Source organism: Berghia stephanieae, chromosome 1 (assembly GCF_034508935.2).
Source record: "Berghia stephanieae isolate SIO BIC M18660-M18661 chromosome 1, UCSD_Bste_1.3, whole genome shotgun sequence".
Lineage (NCBI taxonomy): Eukaryota > Metazoa > Mollusca > Gastropoda > Nudibranchia > Aeolidiidae > Berghia > Berghia stephanieae.
In genome coordinates, this window is record NC_088360.1 from 28,081,252 (window position 1) to 28,104,699 (window position 23,448).

The 23,448-nt window shown below is 36.9% G+C and overlaps 1 protein-coding gene across 1 annotated transcript in view; it reads right to left on the minus strand.

Moving 5' to 3' along the window:
* LOC144971260 (QRFP-like peptide receptor) overlaps window positions 1–9,730 on the minus strand; it is a 191,031-nt gene extending 181,301 nt beyond the window's left edge. The window contains exon 1 of the mRNA XM_078911849.1: window positions 9,360–9,730. The gene's annotated coding sequence lies outside the window, so the exon portion shown is untranslated. The remainder of the gene's footprint in view (window positions 1–9,359) is intronic.
* Between the last annotated feature and the right edge of the window lie 13,718 nt (window positions 9,731–23,448).

Consider the following 23,448-nt stretch of genomic DNA (forward strand, 5'->3'; position numbering starts at 1 on the left):
TCTCTCTCTCTCTCTCTCTCTCTCTCTCTCTCTCTCTCTCTCTCTCTTTCCTCCTCTCTCTCAAGCTCTTATCGATAAACGTCTATAGGCGGTGGGAATAGAATAGAATAAAATACAGAAAAGCTCATATGATGTGTGGGGAGAGGAAGGGCGGCGGCGGAGTGGTATGTTCAGTTTTATGTTGGTTTAATTTTACCAAATCACTTGCATGCTTATCCCACACACATCCCGCATTTTGATTTCTTCTTATTTGCAGGTCTCATGTAGATAGTCTGCGCTTGGCTAAGAAGTTCACAGCATTGCCATCCGGAAGTATAACTGACCAACACACAAACCTATGTGTAACCTTGAACGTTAATACATTTTAGTGAGAATTACTCATAAACGCGGATGGCAAAAAGTAACAACAAATTCATGGGTGATGTCAACTTCATACCATCTATACCAGATTGTTATGAGCTCATTGTCATGGTGTAAAAACCTTCATGACTTACTAACTTGACTTTTTGCCGATCGCCTCCTCATCTTCAGACTGGGACGCTTTGGCAACTGATTTGTTGAGCGAGGTCTTTCCACAGATGATGACGGTCTGCTGCCGTGGATCTCTGGTGTTCCACGTCAATCCTTTCCGCATCTTAGTTCTATCTTGTGGGACACTGGAGCGCTTGAGGTTCTTAATTATCGTAGTGTATAATAGGCTACCTAAATCGGCATAAATGTATTGAACAGCTTGCTCTCACAGGAAAGATAGAAGGTAAAGAGAGTAAAGGGAGACCAAGAAAAACATAATATATGAAGAGTTTGAACAGCTGGGTGACAAAGAAAGAGAAGAGTAATATTAGTTTTCTGAGGTTATCTGATCAAAGAGATGAATGGCGTACCATGATCACCGATGTCTGGCACAGACTTGGTACTTGAAGAAGAAGAAGTGTATAATAATTTTACGCTCGTAGTGGTTCTGCCTTTGTGATTGTTATGTATGTCCGCTGGGTGTCAAGAATAACGCCATTGCCTTATTAGCTGAAATTATACCCTCATAACAAAGCAAAATATTGTCCTTTATAACACTGTTAAATCAGACAAATAATACGCTTCAACAGACGTGACGTCACTTCCCTCGTAATGACGCTTGGTAACTTAGTAACTGGCTCTAAACTATCGGAACAATGGCGGACGGCCTTATGAAATGTTTCTCCGACGAACATAAAAGAGTATCCAGAGGGAAAAAAAAACATAAATCTGATCATGTTTTTTTACATGATTTTTACACATTCTGATCACAAGACATATGAAAAGTTCTAGCCAGCATGAAGAATAAAAATGAATGATTTTCTTTGTTTAGAACCACAATGGCCGCCGTTGCTGGGCGACGTGACATCAGACTATTGAATCCAATTGCATTCTTTTATCAAATTGCAAATACATAAATGTGCACGCCACGCCCCCCCCCCCCGCCAATCAGCCCCCCCACCCCTTCATTCCACCATATGTCGTCCTCACCAGTCTTGGTTTTATCTTTTCAAATCAAAAACAACAGTTAAAAACAATCCTCGGTGTTTTTCTATCGACCATTCAAAGTCGGGACCAGTATATGACCTTCACCCCAGCACTGTTGTTTTTGCCGTGCTCTGATTATACAAGTATTGAAAATTTTGGCCAGAAAACGCGTCCTTCAAATAATATCAAACAATTAAAATGATCATCATCTTGTCATAAACCCTCAACCCTGAGATTTTACTGAAGTCCCAGGTTTGAGAGATTTTTTGTTAAGATACGGTTCAATTTGATCGAGAAATATTTGAAGAACGAGTTTTCTGGCCAAGATTTTTAAATACGTGTTTTTTTTTTTTTTGTTTTTTTTTTTTTTGTTTGTTGGTTTTTTTGTTTGTTTTCTGTTTTTTTTTTTAAAATAGCATGGCTGTAACGATTCTCTCCATCCGTCTGAGTTGCTATCATGAAACAACGAACGATAAGCGAAGGGAAGTGAAATTAAAATACATTTACTTTTCCATGGGGCTCGAATGTTTATTTTGTGTGTTGATTCAATTTTTCATAAAAGCATTTGCATATTTAACAACCTCTCCCCAACCCTTTTCTTTACTTCAAAACCAAAGACGAATTACATTAAAATAAAACAAAACGGCAATAATATATGTTACTACTCGTTTTCAAACGGCTATGTGGTCTAGTGGTATGACACTCGCTTTAGGATCGGAAGGTCCAGGTCAGTCTCGCGCCTTTTCACATTCTCTCAACCGTATCGGGTTTAAATTGAGTACTGGCGTTAAAAGTTGTCTTGTCGAAAATTGTATTATCGCCTAACAGGAGTCATGTCCGTCCTAAGTTAAATGTTGCTGTTTGACCAGGGACCCCTTGTAAAGCGCTTTGAGACATTTAGTGGATATGCCTATATAAAACTCAACTTTAAAGCTCAATTTCTAAACGGTATAATTTCGGAGCCAATCTAATTTAAATTTAGTATCTGTCCGTAACAACTTTATCTTTGGAAAAAAACGTAATATCGCCTAACAGGCGTCATCTGTCATCCTACTATTACATGATAAGTATTGCTGTTGACAAAGGGCCGTTTATAGAGTACTTTGAGCAATAGGATTCAATAGTCTGATGTCACGTCCGCCCAGCAACCAGCAGCTTGGTTCTAAACAAACAAAATCGTATTTTTATTCTTCATGCTGGCATAACTTTTCATATGTCCATGTGATCAGAATGTATAAAAGTCAAAATGATCATATTTAGTAATGTTTTTACTCTCTGGATACACTTTTATGCGTTGGAAGTAATTTCATAAGCGTTGATTTGGGGATGTAGCGTCGTATTTTTCGATAATTTAGAACCAGTTATATGCATTACGAGGGAAGTGAGTCACGACTGTGAACCCTATGAGAAAATTATGCGCATAAAACGCAAAGTGTTTAGGGATTTTTTTGGCAAATTCTGGTTGAGTGCGCGCAAATGAATCTCGCATTCACTCACCGTACTCAGGTGTAAAATGAGAACTTGGTCTGCGACAGCATTGTATGTGTCGGCTTAAAACAATATTAATTAGGATATGAGATTTAGTCTAATTTTTTATATTTTATTCGGGAGAATATTTATAATTTCTTCACCTGCCAAAAAAAACTATAATATAACATTTCTGGTCATTTTAACGTAATATTCATTTTTGGCATCTAGTTTACAGGAAAATTAAACCGTTTGAGGTGGTGGACCACATATTATAATAGCGCCTTAAAGGTGTCATTTCTCATTATACATGTTGAGTGTTGTTGTTGGCTTGCGGCTCCTTGTAAAGGGCTTTGAGCGCACCTAGTGGATATTGCGCTCGACAAAACCTCAATTTCTTTATAGTTAACAATATTCTGTTCCCCATTACCATATATAACGTAATATCATTATTGTGATTTACGAACTAGCAGGAGCTCAGAAGATCCCTTTTTGTAAATAATGATTGTCCATTAGATAAATATTATATATATATAATATATATATATATAATATATATATATATATATAATATATATATCATTATTATGTGGAATTAATGGACTCTATAATCTGTGTTGACCGTACCGAACCAAAACGACGGAAAATGGAGTGGTTTGGCTTCTGACAAGGACAACAGCTGTAGATGGAAGAGTAACGGTCCTACTTTTATTTTCATTTATTACCCGACCTTATGATAATATTATTTTTTGATCGCTTGATATAGACTAGATCTAGATAGTATAATATTATGAATGTGTATAAAAATCATAATTCTTTTCAGGTTTATTTTTCCGTTGGTTTGTAATGGTATCTTTTCATCTCAAAATATTATTTGTTGTTTACGGTAATAAACAGAAATGAAAATAACAGTTTCGAAAAAGAACAAAGTACAAAACGCGGAAAGTTTCGGGCTCAAAACCCTTCTTCAGCCAACAACAAAAAACAAAAAAACAATAAAACATTTAGATCACTGATAAAGCAGGCAGTCGGCAGAGAAAGAAAGACGGGCCAAATATTGCCTTCTAACTGTATATAATGTTATCATTTATTTTCGTGGGTACAATCTAACTGTTGCAGTGACACTTATGAGTCATATTGCCGTCGACGATATATATATAATATATATATATATATAATCAACAATTCCAGCGGAACCTCCTGCTCAAACTCCGAGGCAGAGGCAGCTGCAATAGAAGCCTCACTGTGACATCTCTCCTCTTTTTTCTAGCTAAACACTTCAAAACTGCCTCGGAGTTTGAGCAGGAGGTTCCGCTGGAATTGTGGATTTCATCACAGGTTTAATGAAGACAATACAAGAATATCCAGACAACTTGATACATGTTTACACATGATGGATCTGCCCACAAAAGAACTTTAAAAAATGTTGGGTATGGGTTTGTGGTAGAATACCCAGATCTAACCAGAGCTGGACTCGAATTCTGGACCTTCTACACCGAAGGCGAGTGTCATACTACGAGACCAAATCGCCGCAGATCCCGAATAAACCATAACATTGTTGTCTTGACTAAATTATTCAAGTTTGATGATTTAGTATATATTTTTTTTTAAAACTTGTTCCATTTCATCTGAAATCGATTGATATTCCAAAACCTGTTTTCTATTAAATTTGTTTTGGATTGTCTCAGTTGTATTAAAATGTCGTTTTTCAGGTTCATGCTTGTGACCTCAGATATCCGGTACAAAACTACCGAAATCTCAGTCTTCCGTCCAATCAGTTATCTAATGATGTAACTCAGTTCAAGGCTAGGATACATTGAGACGTCAACTCAAATAAACGGTCACTTTGGAGGCCGCTCTCATGTTCTGTTGTAATCCGACAAAGAAACATATTTTTGAAATTATTGACCAATACTTCTTCTTACGCCAAATATTTATATATTGAATAAAATGGCCTTTCCCTGTCTAAATGTCCTAATCTGAATTTATTTCAAGTCTCGAGTTTCAGAATTTTTCAAAATCTGAGAGTCAGTTTAATCCACATAAACGATATGGATGTTTTCTGGTCAAATCTGACAACCGTGTTTAGCTTGAGCACATCAGCGTTTGTTCAATAATTGATGTCATGCAATTCACAGCATCCTCTCATCCACAACGAGTCGTCCCATTCTGTCGTTAAATACAAAATTGCAGTTCTTGAAGCCAGAGAACCGGAAATGGACGTTTTCCCCCAGACTTACACATTTAATGACCCAATGCGGACGCATGGACAGACAGCGACAACGTCGTCTATTTATTATTTGGCGGTCTGTCTGAAAACCCCACTTTGTTATGGGCTCACCATTTTTAATGAAAATACTCTTAAACCAACATGTACTTAGATGCAAGTCTGATGGACCGTATTGTTATGGTCTCACCGTTGTAATGGGAATTCCCTCAAACCTCCGTGTACATATTTGAAGATCGGATATCCCAAATTGTTATTGATCGTTTCATTGTTGTCATGGAAATACTTCATAAACAACGCATCATCACAATAAAATCAAACCAAGCTCATAATTGCTTTGGGCGATCAGACTTGGTGCATATTACGCGCGTTGAAAAACAAGGTTCGTTCACTCAATAAAATATGCATATTCTACTGTTATAAATTTTATTCACACTACAGCTGTAAAGCTAGCGTGTGGAGTTTAATGTTGAATATTTAACTGTTATTTGCGTAATGTCTGAGTCATGTATCCCCAACAAAACACCGGTATATCTCCAATAAAGACAGATGTAACTTCATTAAATTATGGGTCTAACTCTCTCCTTACCAAACAATTTCAGGTTTATCCCAAAACTTCACACCCAACTAACACAAAAGTAGATGGTTTATCACTCAAACACAATAGCAGTAAGTTCTTGCGAAAATAAATAATTTCTTTAGCAAAACAAGCTCTACAACACACTGTTCATTTTCTTTAAATTTTATGATGTAGGTACAAGAGAAATTTGAATAAGAAAATGTTTTGTATCGTAACGAATGTGACCATTTTCCTACAGTTGGTAAAGAGAGGGTTAAAAAAAAATAGAATTACGCCCTACCGCGCCTACGCATTCCATGAAGGAATATAAGATAATCCATTAAACACATGTCAGGTGTCAACAGGAATCACCCATGTTGTCCAAAGTGAGCAAATTGCCTAACGAAAAAAAACCCCATAAAGTGCCTGTAGCGTGGCTCGAACCTGGTACCTTCAGTATCACAGTGCAATGCCTGAAGCATTCAGCCCGTTTCGCCATCGAATGTCCGGTATCGCTTCAATAAAAGACCGCTTTCTAATATCCACTGCCTAGAAATTATGAGTCAAATCATTGGCGTAATAAGGAATGAGATTAGCGGAAGAGTAGCGTCCCTTGATTGGACGTCACCAATAGTCTGTGACGTCACCGGCGGAAAAGTTATTAGAGAGAGAACGTCATGTTGGTTGTGCGGATGCGTCTCTCGTCCTCTCCGCGATGAACGTCTATAGTCAGGTTAATACAGTTCAGAAACCATGTAATATAGAGATGCAATGAATTTGTTTTTTTTGCCATTCACGTTTATGAGTAAATCTCACTTCACTGTAATATCCATTGTGTTTTGGCCCGTTGTACTTCCGGATGGCAATTTTGTGAGCTTCTTAGCCAAGCGCATATTATCTAGAAATGTATAAATCAGGGTTGCCAATGCTATTCAACAGTCGTAACGTCACTTCCTTCCTAATGACGCATGGTAACTTAGTAACATTGGCTCTAAACTATCGGAACAATGGCGGACGACGTATGAAATATTTCTCCGGCGAGCATAAAAGCGTATCCAGAGGAAAAAAACACAGAAATTCCATCATGTTTTGACTTTTACTCATTCTGATCACAAGGCATATGAACATTTCTAGCCAGCATGAAAAAAAAAAAGTAATGATTTTCTTTGTTTAGAACCAAGATGGCCGCCGTTGCCGGGCGGCGTTACATCAGACTATCGAATCATATTCAGGAGGCCAAAATTTACTAACTTTTAGGTGAGGCGAACACATCGACAGATCACTGTCTTAGGACTGAATCCAGTACAAAGACATCATGTATTTATTTTATTCCATTCAGAAGGTGATTAGAAAATACACTGAGGTGTTTTAAAATACTGAATTCAGTAAATATACGTAACATTTGCAACCTGTATACAAATATATAATAATAATAATAATAATAATAATAATAATAATAATAATAATAATAATAATAATAATAATAATAATAATAATAATGATAATGATAATAATAATGATGATGATGATGATAATAATATTAATAATAATAATAATAATAATAATAATAATAATAATAATAATAATAATAATAATAATAATAATAATAATAATAATATAATAATAATAATATAATAATTAATAAATAATAATATAATAATAATAATAATAATATATAACAATAATAATAATATAAAATAATAATAATAATAATAATAATAAGATAATAATAATAAAATAATAATAATAATAATAATAATAATAATAATGATAATATATATAATAATAATAATATAATAATAATAATAATAATAATAATAATAATAATAATAATAATAATATGAATGATAATAATAATATTAATAATAATAATAATAATAATAATAATAATAATAATATAATAATATAATAATAATAATTAATAATAATAATAATAATAATAATAATAATAATAATAATAATAATAATATAATATATAATAATAATAATAATAATAATAATAATAATAATAATAATAATAATAATAATAATATAAATAAATAATAATAATAATAATAATATATAATAATAATAATAATAAATAATAATAATAATAATAATAATAATATAATAATAATAATAATAATAATAATAATAATAATAATAATAATAATAATAATAAATAATAATATAATATAATAATATAATAATAATAATAATAATAATAATAATAATAATAATAATAATAATAATAATAATGAAAATTTACATTGCGCAACCTATCCCCCTGGTTGGAGGCTCTGGGCACATTAAAAAATCGAGCTTTTATATAGCGCAAATATCCACTAAACGTGCTCAAAGTGATTTACAAGAGGCCCTGGCCAGCAGCAACACTTAACATCTAGGACAGGACATGACGCCTGCTGGGCGATATTACGATTTTTTTGGACAGAGACAACGCTGTTAACGGCCAGGTACTCATTTTACACCTGAGTACGATGAGAGAATGTGAGTAAAGAGCCCTTTCCAAGGATTCAACTATGCGCCGAGCGAGGCTCGAACCCAGGACCTTCCGATCCGAAAGCAAGTGTCATTCCACATGACACATAGTCGCATATGCCATACAAAGGTAATCTATCATACATGTATTAAACGTAGATTTACATACAAGATAGACTACAGACATTCACATCTCACGGTGCCAAAACGATCTCATGTCGCCGAAACTAGAAGATGCACAACAATGAAATTGATGAGTGGAGAGAGAGAGAGAGAGAGAGAGAGAGAGATAGAATGAGAGAGAGGGAGAGAGAGATAGAGAGAGAGAGAGATAGAGTAAGAGAGAGAGAGATAGAGTGAGAGAGAGAGAGAGGGAGATAGAGTAAGAGAGAGAGAGAGATAGAGTGAGAGAGAGATAGAGTAAGAGAGAGAGAGATAGATAGATAGATAGATAGATAGATAGAGAGAGAGAGAGAGAGAGAGAGAGAGAGAGAGATATTTTATGTCGCCGAAACTAGAAGATGCACAACAATGAAATTGATGTAAACAACAGAACATCTGATAGAAATTAGACTAAGAAAAAATTCAACAATTCTCTTGTCTCCTTAATATAAAATAAAAAGGGGGGGGGGGCTGAGAGAGAGAGAGAGAGAGAGAGAGAGAGAGAGAGAGAGAGAGAGAGAGAGAGAGAGAGAGATGGAAGGGGGAGGGGGTAGTCGATTGGGTACAGCATTGCCTGTGTACACACAAATAGAATTTGCGCATGACTTTTCTCTTTATCAAAAAACATATCTCATATTGTTCACATCACGGAGCTGTATTGCAGCTAAGTCTGAATAATTTCAGTTATGTCACCTAATATATCCTAAAGACAAACTTTTCTAGACATTTTTAAAATATTGAGCAAAACACTTAGCACCACTTCTTTACAATGCATCGCTTCACTGCGGCTGACGCCTGAATAATTTTAGTCATATCTCCTGGCATATCCTAAAGACAAACAAAAAAATATATATTTGACTAAAAGATCATTGCTTAATTAATCTCAATTTAGCTGTTGACGCAAAAGTATCACTGTAACGACGCGATGAGGCATAAATTAATCAATTCAAATTTAATTAAAAGCCAAACCTTTGATGTCAGTTTACTGTCCAGAATTTCAATCACACGAATCACGATTTATAAGTCCCAGGACAATGCAAATTGTTAACATTCACCGTCCACAAACGTGGACAATCTATTCTCACGTAAAACAGATAGAACCAGTACTCAGTCGTTCACTCGCTCACTCACTAACTCATTGACTCCCTCCCAGCCCACGTGCGTTAACCTCCTCACTTCCCACAAACCTTTTATCGCTCATCTCGAATACTCACGATTTGGTTTTAGTTAGCGAAAGTCACGTGATATACGGGCCCCCGTCGTGTGAGGTAGGAGATCTTTTATGTTTTGTTTTCTCCCTTGTTTTCTTTTCCTATTTATCTTCTTTTTTTTTTCTTTTCTTTTTTTTCTTACTCACCCTCTCCCCTCCCCCCTCACCCCCCCCCCCCCCCCCCCCCCCCCCCCCCCCCCCCCCCCCCCCCCCCCCCCCCTTCCCCTTTCATTCAATGAAGATCCGGTTATGAAAAAGATCAATTTGTAATAATTTATGTGGCTTTGACGATTGTAAAGCAACAAGGTGTGTTGTGTCGTCCTGTAACAAAGTCAAGCATTTTTGGCCGCAATCAATGTCTGGCGGGTAAATGCAATTTTAGCGAAACGCTGGTCTTCGTGTTTTGTACTTAGACAAGTTGGTTAAGTGAACTACATCAGTCGATTCAGGTGTGAATGAGTACTTAGATAAAGCTATTGACAGATATTTATAAGACTCTTAGCATAAATAAGTTGGGATATAGCAAGCGCATTGAACTGTTTAATTAGCTCTATTTGCATTTTAGGGGGAAAATAAATGAAGCATTTTAAAGCGCATTGATCATGAAAAGAAATCCAGTGGAAATGTATCATATGTGAGCATGCTTAAAATTTTAAAATGTCTATTTTAAAAGCTTTTTTTCCAGGTATTCCTTTTTGTCCATGTGTAACCTGTCGTTACAAAACGGTATTACGACGAGGACGTTTAGAAAGTAAAACCTGACTCTTTATACCTAATAAATAGGAAAAGTGGAATATGTTTATTTGTTTTGTTGAATACAATAAATATAGTTTCTTGAATATAGATAGCATGAAGTTGACGTCACTCAGGTCTTTGTTTTTGTTTTTTGCCATTCGCGTTTATGAGTAATTCTCACTAAACTGTATTAATCAGACTATAAACGTTCAAGTTTACACATAGTTTTGTTTGTAGGTCCGTTATACTTCCGGATGGTAATGTTGTTAGCTTCTTAACCAAGCGCATACTATATATAAAGAAAAACACTTAAGATTTTATCATTTTTGTTATATATCCATTGTATATAGATAGTATGCCCTTGGGTAAGAAGTTCACAACATTGCCATCCGGAAGTAAAACGGACCAACACACAAACTTATGTGTAGTCTGATTAATACAGTTTAGTGAGAAGTACTCATAAACGCGGATGGCAAAAAAAAGACCCTATTGACGTCAACTTCATTCTATATATGTCCACTTTTGGCATCTGGTTCCTCCAGACATAACGTGGCTTTGAGACGACATGTTTCTAGTAATAGAAGTAATCTAGCATGTGATACAAAGAGGCCTGGAACAACTACAAAGGACATCCAATTCTTACGTCATGGAACAAGACCGAAGGCTAAAACCCTAATTAAATAAACTTGAATATTTGTTATATTCAACAAAACAAAAAAACATAATCCACTTTTCATATATTGGTATATAGCTACGTTCCTTTTCATACTTAAGGTCGTTCTACAGTCACGTGACTGCTGTACGGATAAGTAAATTTGTAAGTTATTTGCAAATTCAGCAACAGCACATTCCTCCCACCAAATCCAAAATCCGTCAGAAGCGTACTGTGCGGCTATTTGTTTTAGTGGTATGACACTCGCTTTCGGATCGGAAGGTCCTGGGTTCAAGCCTCGCGCTCGGCACATAGTTGAGTCCTTGGAAAAGGCTCTTTACTGACATTCTCTCACCGTACTCAGGTGTAAAATGAGTACCTGGCCGTTAACAGCGTTGTCTTTGTCCGAAACATTGTAATATCTCCTAACATGTCCCGTCCTACATATTAAATGTTGCTGTTGACCAGGAACCCCTTGTAAGGGGCACATTTGAGCACATTTAGTGGATATTGCGCTATTTAAGGCTCAATTGTATTTTAATGTGCAATTACTTGGAACAACTACAAAAGTCGTCAAACTTTACGTCAAGGCACAAGACCAAAGGCTAGAGCTCAGTGGTCGCATGCTTCAATAAATAGTAAGTACTACAAGCAATGGGGCCGGTTATTATAAAATAGGGGTCCGCATGGTCCAGTTGGCTGACCACTCGCCTTATAGATAGTGTGCGCTTGGCTAGGAAGTTCACAACATTGTCATCCGGCCCAACACACAAATTTATGTGTAAACTTGAACGTTTATAGTCTGATTAATACAGTTTCGTGAGATTTACTCATAAAAGCGGTTGGCAAAAAACAACAACAACGACCTTAATGACGTCATCTTCATTCTATCTATAGCAATGGCCATCTGGATTGATTGCCCGTACAGTTGACTGTCAATTTTTTTATATAGCGCAATATCCTGTTCGAGAGTTCAGATAGTTCAGTTGTTAGACTTCTTGCTTCAAATGTAAAGTGACCAGGATCGATCCTGGATGAAGTTAAGATCCTTTAATTTTTTTCCCTTATGAACCCATTGTCCGCCATGAAGATATTGGGTAGTTGGTTCTGATAGATTTGGCATGGCGCAAAGTACTTGGCAATAGACTATCGTCCTATCGAAAGGATAACAGGCAAAATAATTATATTGAAATTGGGATAAATACCGGTTTCAAGAGGGTTATGACTCTGAAAATATACATATTCTCCCTCTTTGGACCAAGCAGCTGCTACTCATGTTTACAAAGGATAATTTTGTGTCATAATTAAAATTATTTGTGGTGACTTGTAGCATGGTTCTGAATATTTCATTCATGGCAACATATATGTAGGGAGACCACCAATAGCAATAATAATTACCCTGAACCAGGGCCTCTCTATCATATCAGAAATTTCTTGATTCAGATGAGGCAGAATTAATCGCTGAAGAACTAAGAAATATTGCAGTGCCCTCCGTACTAAAGTCACAACAAGATCTTGACAGCCTCAAAACTCTGGCCCAGGACCGTGACCAATGGAAACAATGAACAACATGGATGGAGAGAGCAGCTATACTCATCGACTATGACTGAATGATACAATTCTCAGCAAGAGTCATTCGGACTGCGAGGCTTACTACTACTACTATACTGTAGCATGGTTTCTATAGGCAAAATGCCGTAAATATAGATAGTTCGAAGATGACGTCACTCAGGTCTTTGTTATTGTTTATTGCCATCCACGTTTATGAGTAATGCTCACTGTACTGTATTAACCTGACTATAAACGTTTATGGATACTCACAGTTTTGTGTGTTGGTCCGTTATACTTCTGGATGGCAATGTTATGAGCTTCTTAGCCAAGCGCATACTATCTATACATTGAACTTTGATTTTGAATTTTATATCTACAATCCTCAATTTGAACATATTGAATGGCTTTCTGAATGAATTAATAATTTATGATTGTATATAAGAAAATTGTCGACGTGTATTTATTATCAGATCTGATATCAAAATTGCTGTGGGTTAATCTATTTTTAAACCATAATTGTTAAACTAACTTTAAATAGTGTCCATAACAGCAATGTTAACCAGTTCACTGCAGTACTCTTGAAAGACGTCCCGGGTTTAAGAGTTTTTTCTACGATTTGGGCTTTTTTCTTTTTGGAGCTTTTTTTCATATAGCGCAGTATCACCAAACGTGCTCAAAGCACTTTACAAGGGGTACTTAGCCAACAGCAACACTTAACATGTAGAACAATTTATTTTCCGGAAAGAGACAACGCTGTTAACGGCATGTTAACGGACTCATTTTACACATGAGTACGAGAGGAGAGAGAGAGAGAGAGAGAGAGAGAGAGAGAGAGAGAGAGAGAGAGAGAGTAAAGAGCCTTTTCCGAGGACTCAACTATGCGCCGAGCGAGGCTCGAACCCAGGACCTTCCGAGTCATACCACATAGCCGCACACGATAATGATCATAATTTAATCAATCGATATTTGAAGGGCAAGTTTTCTGACCACATTAAAAAATATATACATGTCTTTCCAGACTACGCTTTTAGTGTCAGGTCGGTGCAAATATTATTTATACGTGGAATAGATTCAATATTAAGATTACATATTGCGATATGAGCACTAACCTTCTCCTTACCACCTAAGGCAAAATCGTCACATTTGTTTCGACACAATATACATTTTTTCTTATTACGATTGATTTTGTACATCATAAACTTTGAAGAATGATCTTTTTTTAATCAATAAGAACATAAAGTTGTTTTGCAGAGAGCTTGTTTGAGTTTAAAATATCCATTTTTCTGCTATATGTGACCCATCGTCTCAAAACGGTATTTTGCCGTAATGAACCATATGCTTAAAAGCCGAATTTCATGTTAAAACTGGTCAAAAATATAAACTGTTGGCATTCGCACCCTAAAATATGGCATCCTTTCTCCTCAATAAAACATACAAACTGAACACAAGTCTGATATTTCTGGCTATAAATTCAATTTTCAACATCATAACCGTCCCGACTTAATACCGTTTTGAGGCGAAGGGTCACATAGAAGCCTGCTATTTTGGGAAAATGCTGAAAATGATGGGTAAGGAAAGAGTTAAAGCTCGTGTTAGAATTCCATGGATTTATCTGGCATCGATGCGAGGGTTGATGGCGACACGTTAGTGTAATTAAGTATTGACAGCTAAGCCCTTGTGGGTAGGGTTTACAAATTATGTATAGTCTTCTTCTTCTTTTTCTTTTTCTTCTTCTTCTTCTTCTTCTTCTTCTTCTTCTTCTTCTTCTTCTTCTTCTTCTTCTTCTTCTTCTTCTTCTTCTTCTTCTTCTTCTTCTTCTTCTTCTTCTTCATCTTCTTATCATCATTATTATTATTATTATTATTATTATTATTATTATTATTATTATTATTATTATTATTATTATTATTATTATTATTATTATTATCATTATTATTATTATTATTATTATTATTATTATTATTATCATCATCATCATCTTCATCACCACTACCACCACAACCATCATCATCAGCATCATCATCATCATCATCATCATCATCATCATCATCATCATCATCATCATCATCATCATATCGTGACAAAAACATAAACAAAGCAGACGTATGACATCAGTAGCTTTCTATTTTTAGCTTAAGTAACCCATAGATGCCGCTGGTTCAAGGCGACCAAAAGATACTATTTTTAGAAGACCCTGCGCTGGTTCCATCCCAGGGAATTACTGGTCTAAATTAAGAATGACGATAAAGTGACCTAAATTCAAATCCCGTTAGTTCCCCGATTACCAGAGCAATTTCTCATGTGTGTACGTCGTTGTTCACGTTTCCCTTGTCCAGCGTAAAGATTGAGTGGGGCCCAAATATATTGTGGATAGAAACATAAAGATTAGGTACGTACAGCAAGCACACAACACCAATAGATAGTATGCAGATGACGTCACTCAGGCCTTTGTTATTGTTTTTGCCATCCGCGTTTGTGAGTTGTTCTCACTAAACTGTATTAACCAGACTATAAAAGTTCATGGTTACACAGAGTTTGTGTGTTGGTCCGTTATACTTCCGGATGGCAATGTTGTGAACTCCTTGGCCAAGCGCATACTATCTATACAACTCGTAAAGAGGGTTTTAAGTTATAGATAGAACGAAGATGACGTCACACAGGCCTTTGTTATTGTTTTTTTTTGCCATCCGCATTTGTGAGTTGTTCTCACTAAACTGTATTAACCAGACTATAGATAGTATGCAGATGACGTCACTCAGGCCTTTGTTATTGTTTTTGCCATCCGCGTTTGTGAGTTGTTCTCACTAAACTGTATCAACCAGACTATAAAAGTTCATGGTAACACAGAGTTTGTGTGTTGGTCCGTTATACTTCCGGATGGCAATGTTGTAAACTCCTTGGCCAAGCGCATTCTATCTATAAAAGTTCATGGTTACACAGAGTTTTGTGTGTTGGTCCGTTAAACTTCCGGATGGCAATGTTGTGAACTCCATGGCCAAGCGCATTCTATCTATAAGGGGATTGCAATGTAACTTGTACATTACACTAGGAATCTGGGCGGTGTTGATTTAAAACAAATAAACTTGAGATACTTGATATAGATAGTATACGCTTGGCTAAGAAGCTCACAACATTGCCATCCGGAAGTATAAGGACCATCACACAAAACTGTGTGTATCCATGAACGTTTATAGTCGGGTTAATACAGTTCAGTGAGCATTTCTCATAAACGCGGATAGCAAAAAACAATAACAAAGACCTGAGTTACGTCACCTTCGAACTATCTATACTTGAGATTTTATATAGCGTAATATCCACTAAACGTGCTCAAAGCTCTTTACAAATGGTCCAGTAGAAGCCGGTGATTGTGAAAATACTAACGAAAGAGTGAAAATGGAGAGGCTTCGTATGGGAACAAAACAGACAATGGACAATTCGAAGGATTCATACCCGAAATGTCCATTGTCTGTTTTGTTCCCATACGAATCCTCTCCATTTTCACTCTTTCGTTAGTATTTTTTAAATGGTCCCTGGCCTACGGTAACACCTAACATGTAAGAGAGATACGACATCTGTTAGTCGATATTACAATATTTTTCCGACAGATACAACTCTGATAACGGCCAGGCACTTATTTTACACCTGAGAATGATGAGAAAATGTGAGTAAAGAGCCTTTTTCCAATGACTCGATTATGCGCAGAGCGAGGCTGGAACTCAGGACCATCCGATCCGAAAGCGAGTCCCATACCAGAAGACACAAATTGCTTGTAGATTTTTAAAACAAAGAAATGCTCAAAAGATGTCCTTTTGCTAACAAATCTGGAGGTCATAAATTGCTCTTTATGTATAAGTTAGTTGTGTTGCGAAAGTTGTGTCAATCCGATAAATTGTTTCTTTTATGTCTTACAATAATGTGTAAGATGCGTTATCACACCAAGCATCGTTTAATCTTAGCATCGTTAACATGTAGCCTGACACTAGAACGATCTAGGACTGGCAGTTTGATGTCATTTTTTAGGTTTGTGTTGCGTCTAATTGGTGAGTTGTCGTTAGTAGAGCTCATGGAAACCAGTTATTTCATTGGTTGAACTATTGAATACAACTCACGATTTGTTTTCTTTTGTGGCAAAAGACTGGCATTTTGGCGTCATTTTTTGGTCAGTGTCAGGCCATAACTTTAGGATGGCCACGGTTTAATAGATAAAATAATACTCAATGTCCATCTACTTTTCTTTATAGTATCTATTCGCTTACTAGAGCGAAAAAATTATGTTGTAAACTATCAAGAAAAAAAAGTAAAAACTCCACAAATCTTAAGCATTTAATAAAACGCAATATCCACTCAGCGTGCTCAAAGCGCTTTACAAGGTGTCCTTAGCCAAAAGCAACATTTAACATGTAGAACGAGACATGACGGGCTGTAAGGCGATTTTACAATTTTCTCTGTTAACGGAGTAAATATTACTCCTTCTACACCCGAATACGGTAAGAGAATGTGAGTGATGGCCGTTTTCCTTAGACTCAACTATGCGCCGCTCAGAGCAGGACTCGAACCCTGGACGCTCCGATCCGAAGGCGAGTGTTATGACCAGTAGTCACATATTTTAGCTAGAAAATATTTTACAATAAAAATTGATGAATGAAGATGACCTTCAACTTGTTAGTAAATATAGATAGAATGCGCTTGGCCAAGGAGTTCACAACATTGCCATCCGGAAGTATAACGGATCAACACACAACTCTGTGTAACCATGAACTTTTATAGTCTGGTTAATACAGTTTAGTGAGAACAACTCACAAACGCGGATGGCAAAAACAATAACAAAGGCCTGAGTGACGTCATCTGCATACTATCTATAAGTTCAGTAAAGCTACTGTTACAGGAACTTTAGTGAGAACTGAGAACTAATCTCTCAACTGGCGGTCCAAAAATACTAACAAAGTGCCGAGTGACGTCAACTGCTGTCTAAGGTCGTGCACTGATTCACCATCTAATCCGTGGACAAACAGGAATATTAGTGTCATTAACACTTGGTGCCTGGTGCCAAACGGTGCGATGCCGTACACAATGCTTGACGTGGTGTGCATTGCAACAATTAATTGTCTTGTCTACCTTCTGAATAGCAGCAGGCTGGGTGGTGTATCAGTATAAACGTGCCTAGCGACGATCTCCGATAAACTTATGCAAGGATTTATCAATATCTACAGCCAATCTACTTTCACAAAACACATTTTTGAAAAAAAAATTATAAAGTTGGTTAGAAATATTTTATATCAAATATAGATTGGTTCACATGATTTGTATTTTGTCAAAAACTCTCAATTCTGATAAATCTTTTATAAGTTTCCATCTGAGACTTTTTGACAAGTTAGGGTAATTTTAATCGTTCGATATTTTAAATTTCTGGCCAAAATGAAAAATATGCGTTTTTATCTTAGTTTATCAAAATGTTCTTGATTACTGCCTACTAGAGATTTAATCGATACGGGGAATGGTATAATACGTATGACGTGATTGGAGGCAGGGTATCATCAAAATGCCACATTGTACAATCATGTAACGAGTGACACAAATCAAACAAACAAACAAATAAACATACCAACAAAATAAAAAGAAACAACAAGAAACATAAAAGAAAAGAAATGGAACCTGAAAAAAAAATAAAGACGATACTGTATTTATCTAGGCGTGTATTACAAGATGTTCCAGGTAATTATTATTCTTCTTCTTTTTTTGGCGTTCAAAATGTTTTTGAAAATAACAGAGATTTCATTTTATCTCAACAGAGCCACGCTCTCCCCCGCCAGGCGGAGTTGTCGTACCAGTAAGGTCGCGGGTTCAAGCCCCGCCCCATCGCCTCGAAAATTTGTATTCTCTATTGTCTTCTTGCACTTACCTACTCACTTCATTTCAGGTTAATAATGATGCCAATTTTTGGTAATTTCCACAGAAATCGCATCTTTCCACGTTATTACAAAATGTAGCGGTCAATAGAAAAAGAAATGCTCAAAATGCAAAAAAAAAAAAACAAAAACAAAAACAAAACATTATAAAAATTGTGGCCAAAAACGCGTCCTTCATATATTATCGATTGATTCAATTGATCATCTTCTTCTTCTTCTCCTTCAAGTCCCAAGTCTGTGCCAGACATCGGTGATCATGGTACTAATATTACTCTTTTCTTTCTTTGTCACCCATCTGTTCAAACTATTCAAATATGTTTTTCTCGGTCTACCTTTACTCTTTTTACCTTCTATCTTTCCTGTGAGAGCAAGAAGTTCAATATATTTATGTCGATTTAGGTGCCCTAAAAATTGCATTTGTCTTTTTCTTATTGTACGAATTAATAACCTTTTAGTTTCAGCTTGCTCTAATACTTCTTCATTGGTTTTCTTCTCTGTCCATGATATTCTTAACATCCTTCTAAGAAACCACATATCTTATGGGAATATATACCAAATTATAACGAAGGAAACTAGTGCGAAGCGGTCCTTGGCAAGCTTAAGAACCACGGTCCTACGGTCCTTGGGAAATGAAGACCGCAAGGACCGGTCCTAGGACCGGTCCTTTTCGACATTGAACATTCCTGAGAGACTGTTGGAAATTCGAACCGGTTTGACCTTTGAGACCGTGGGATCGTTCATTCTTGAACCGTTAAAGACCGCTACACGATGAAAACCGTGGTCTACAGGAGTAAAACACACGGAGTAGTCACACTCATTTCAAATTGTAACCTAATTAGAGAAGAGGGGTGATGCCTTCTTTATTTGCTCACCGTACTTCATTGTTACTTCGATAATTTAATAAAATTTGAAATTTATCCCCATTAACGGAGATAATGGCATCGCCCAAGGCGTTGATCGAGTTGTTCGTGGCGTTGATACACACACGCAACTCCTACCCCCCCCCCTCCCCCCCCCCCCACACACACACATTAGAGGGCAGCGAGCATTGAAGAGTAAGAAAGAGACGTGAAGTATTAATAAGAGGGGGTGGATGAGGTATTAAGAGGGGTCGATGGTGACTTTTCGCCAGATCTAACAAACTCAGCTACCCTTCATTGTGAGTAGACAGGGATTCAGAAAAAACTCGACTGCACACGGGATCGATCTCTGGCCCTTTGCGTATAAAGAAGTGCTCTATCAACTGAGCTACGGGTCCCCAAATATCTATTGGACTTTTTTAAAATTCAGACGTTATAAACTAGTTTTTGGAAGGAAAGAAATAGTGAACTCATTATTATTGATTAGTAAAACACCAACGAAATTTTAATATTTATTGTTTTTTTTAAACAACTTGCGATAGAAAGGATGGTGACAAGAGATGACAAAAGAAAACAAAAAGTACGGATTTGGCTACTTGCTAAGTTCGACAAACATCACACACACACACACACACCAAACACAAATCTTAGTAGTCACATACATTTCAACAATAACCCATTAAGAAGAGGGTCATGCCTTCACCATAGATCATTGTCATTGCGATCATTAATGGTGTAGTAAAATTTTGAAAATTTACCCGTAAATGGAATCGTCCCAAGGCGTGCGCCTCCTGTTCCCCCATCACACACCGAAAGGGCGGTTGCGGAGTGAAGGTTGTTGGTCGTCTGCCTGTATGGTCGTCTGTGTCGTTTAGTGTATGGCAAAGGGTGTAGGTGCGATTAATTAAGTGGGATGGTGGTGATTGGTGGGAAGATAGCAACCGAAGCAACGAATCGCTGGGGAAGTAGCCTAGTATGGCGCGAGACCGTTGAAAGGTGATAAGAAGTGAGGACCGCTGCCAGTCTTCCACTATGGGACCGGTCTCCGGTTCACAGCTAAAAGACCTGTGGACCGGTCCTTGGACCGGTCCTCAGCGCGGCACTAAAGGAAAACTGCACGATTCTACATCAACATAAAAATATGGTTCTCACCCATTATCCAAACAATGAAGAAATGATATTGCTGAAACTAAGCTGATGGAAACTGTGATTGTAAAAATAATGTTAAAGAATAACAAAATACCAACAAACTCCGTGATGGCCGGAGGTCTAACGTGTCTCAGAGATGTTGCGAGCTATGCCGCTCGGGGTCGCCTTCGCCAAAACAGTAGACAGGAATTATATGATGGAGATTTATAATGACGAATAATACGTGTTTGTGCATGCTGTTGACGTGGCTTTCAATCTTGTATGTATATATTATGCATTGTCATATTATTATGGTTATCTTCTATATGTGTGTATGTATGTTGTTTGTGTGTGTGTGTGTGTGTGTGCTTTGCATGTCACGGTTAAGATATATGTTTGTACACCACATGAGTACATTTAAGTTGAAATACTATCTTTACCACGTGTATCATTATTGTAATCTTTAATCAATAGATATGGCATTAATATTAAGGGCATTCAAGGGATTTTATGCCATTTTGCCCTATACCATATGTTATGTTATGTTATGTTAAAAAAACGAAACGTTTATGGTTCACAACTATTCTGTAGCCAATAACAAACACAGTAAAAACGCCAGGCTCAATACCCTTTTCCAACCCAAAAAACAAAAACAAAAAAAACCCGAAACAAACCCAGTAATATCTTGTATAATCTAAGACATCTTCTTGACCACTGGTTTGGATAATTCTCCCTGGTTATCTATCTATTTATAATCGTGAATTACATGTCTACATTTTCATCTGATCTTCTTGGGTTTTTCTCTTTGCTCGTCCTTCTCTTCTTCCTCCTTTCACTACAATCATCATCATCATCATCATCATCGTCGTCGTCATCATCATCATCATCATCATCATCATCATCATCATCGCCTTCATCGTCGTCGTTATCATCATCATCATCATCATCATCATCATCATCATTATTATCATCATCATCATCATCATCATCGCCTTCATCGTCGTCGTCATCATCATCATCATCATCATCATCATCACCATCTTCTTTATCATCATCATCGTCATCATCATCATCATCATCGTCATCATCATCATCATCATCATCTCTTACTTCTTGTTGTTCACCTCTTCATCCTCCTCCTTCTCTTCATCTTCCTCCTCCTCTCCCTCCTCCTCCTCATCCTCTTTCTCCTCCTCCTCCTCATCCTCCTCCTCCTTCTTCTTCTTTCCTTCTTCGTATTATTCTTCTAATAACACCTCTGAAATCATGTTTCTCGAAGTTCCTATTCCAGTGTCAATCAATGTTAAATTTCTAAAAGCTTTGAATTTCCAGTCACGAAACAACATCCCCTGTCAAGAAATAATACTTTACTACAGTACAATTATCATTCCCATCAGCCATCAGTTTGCTACAAGGCAATTAGTGTCACGGATTTGATGTGATACAGATGAGTCTATTTTGGTATTAAATTGCATATATCATCATTGATTATTGATTTTTTTTAAAACTCGCAGGTCGCTGATCAATCTCAAAATCTTCAAGGAAATTTTTTTTTATTGCATGTTTACTTCTTCTTTATTTATTCTTGATAATTTTATTAAATGAATTAGCGTTTCTAATTGCGATGGACACCCCGAGGAAAGAGGCGGAAGTGAGGAGACTTGTAGACGGACCATAGAGAGGGACCTAAAACGAATGAATTAGCGTTTCTAATTGCCATGGAAATCCCAAGGAAAGAGGAAGCGAGGCCGCCCCAAGGAGACTTGGAGACGTACATAGAGAGGGACCTAAAACGAATGAATTAGCGTTTCTAATTGCCATGGAAATCCCAAGGAAAGAGGAAGCGAGGCCGCCCCAAGGAGACTTGGAGACGTACCGTAGAGGTGGACCTAAAACAGACAGGTCTGTCCCTCAAGATGGCCCCAAGACAGGACCAGGTGGAGATTTCTTGCATCGCCTCAAGTGCCAGCAGGCCCGGAGAGGATTGAGTGAGTGAGTGAGTTGCTTGGAATGGTACTGCGGTAGATTCACAACTTGAATAAACAGAGTTCGAGTCCTTGACGTGAATACTTATTATAACCCGTTAATCTCATCATTGAATGGATCATGAAAGAATCGCTGTATCTCTCCAAATCTGACGAGAGTGACGACCTCTTGAGGTCATGGGTTCAACACACAAACGCCGCGGAGAAGTGGGTAGCTCAGACAGTAGAGGTAAAGGGCTCTCCCCGACCAGGCGTAGTTGTCGTTCCAGGAAGGTCGTGGGTTCGAGCCCCCATCGCCCCGAAAATTTTTATTTTCTATTGTCTTCTGGCACTTTGCTACACACTTCATTGTTTAATAGACACCATATATATCAATGTGCATCTTGAATGTTATAGAAATAGATTAAAATTTTGGTTACCTATTTTTTTTACTTTTGATTCTCTAGGTACGCAGGTTAGTGAGCAACACATCAATACGGGTAAAACTTGCGCTCTCAACTAAAAGTTTTTTTTTTTTTTTTTTTTTTTTTTTTGCAGCTTTGTAGTTTCGTGATATGACACTCCACCTTCGGATCTGTAGGTTGCTGGTTCGAGTCCCTCTATGGGCGGCGCAAGGTCGAGTCGTTGGAAAATGCTTTTCACTTACATTCTATCACCTAAATCAAATGTAAAATGAATATCTGGTCAGTAATAGCGATGTTTGTGTGTCGAAAAGTTATCATATTAGGGGGCATGGCTCGTCCTATATTTAAGGTGTTGCTGTTGGATAGAGCCCAATGAGAAGCCCTTCGCGCATATTTAATTTAGTAGATAATGTGCAATATGAATTTTTCTACTTTTAAAAACATCTACAAATTGGATTTACGTTCGATGTTGCTTGCATTTCTGTCATTAGTTAGTCTGTTCAACGTTTTACTTTATTGGCCAACTTTATCAACAAAGTCCATTGCTCCCTCTTTATATAATCCAATAATTTAACTTCTATCAATTCAAATACTTCTTTGATTTTCTATGAGCTTGAAGAACAGGAA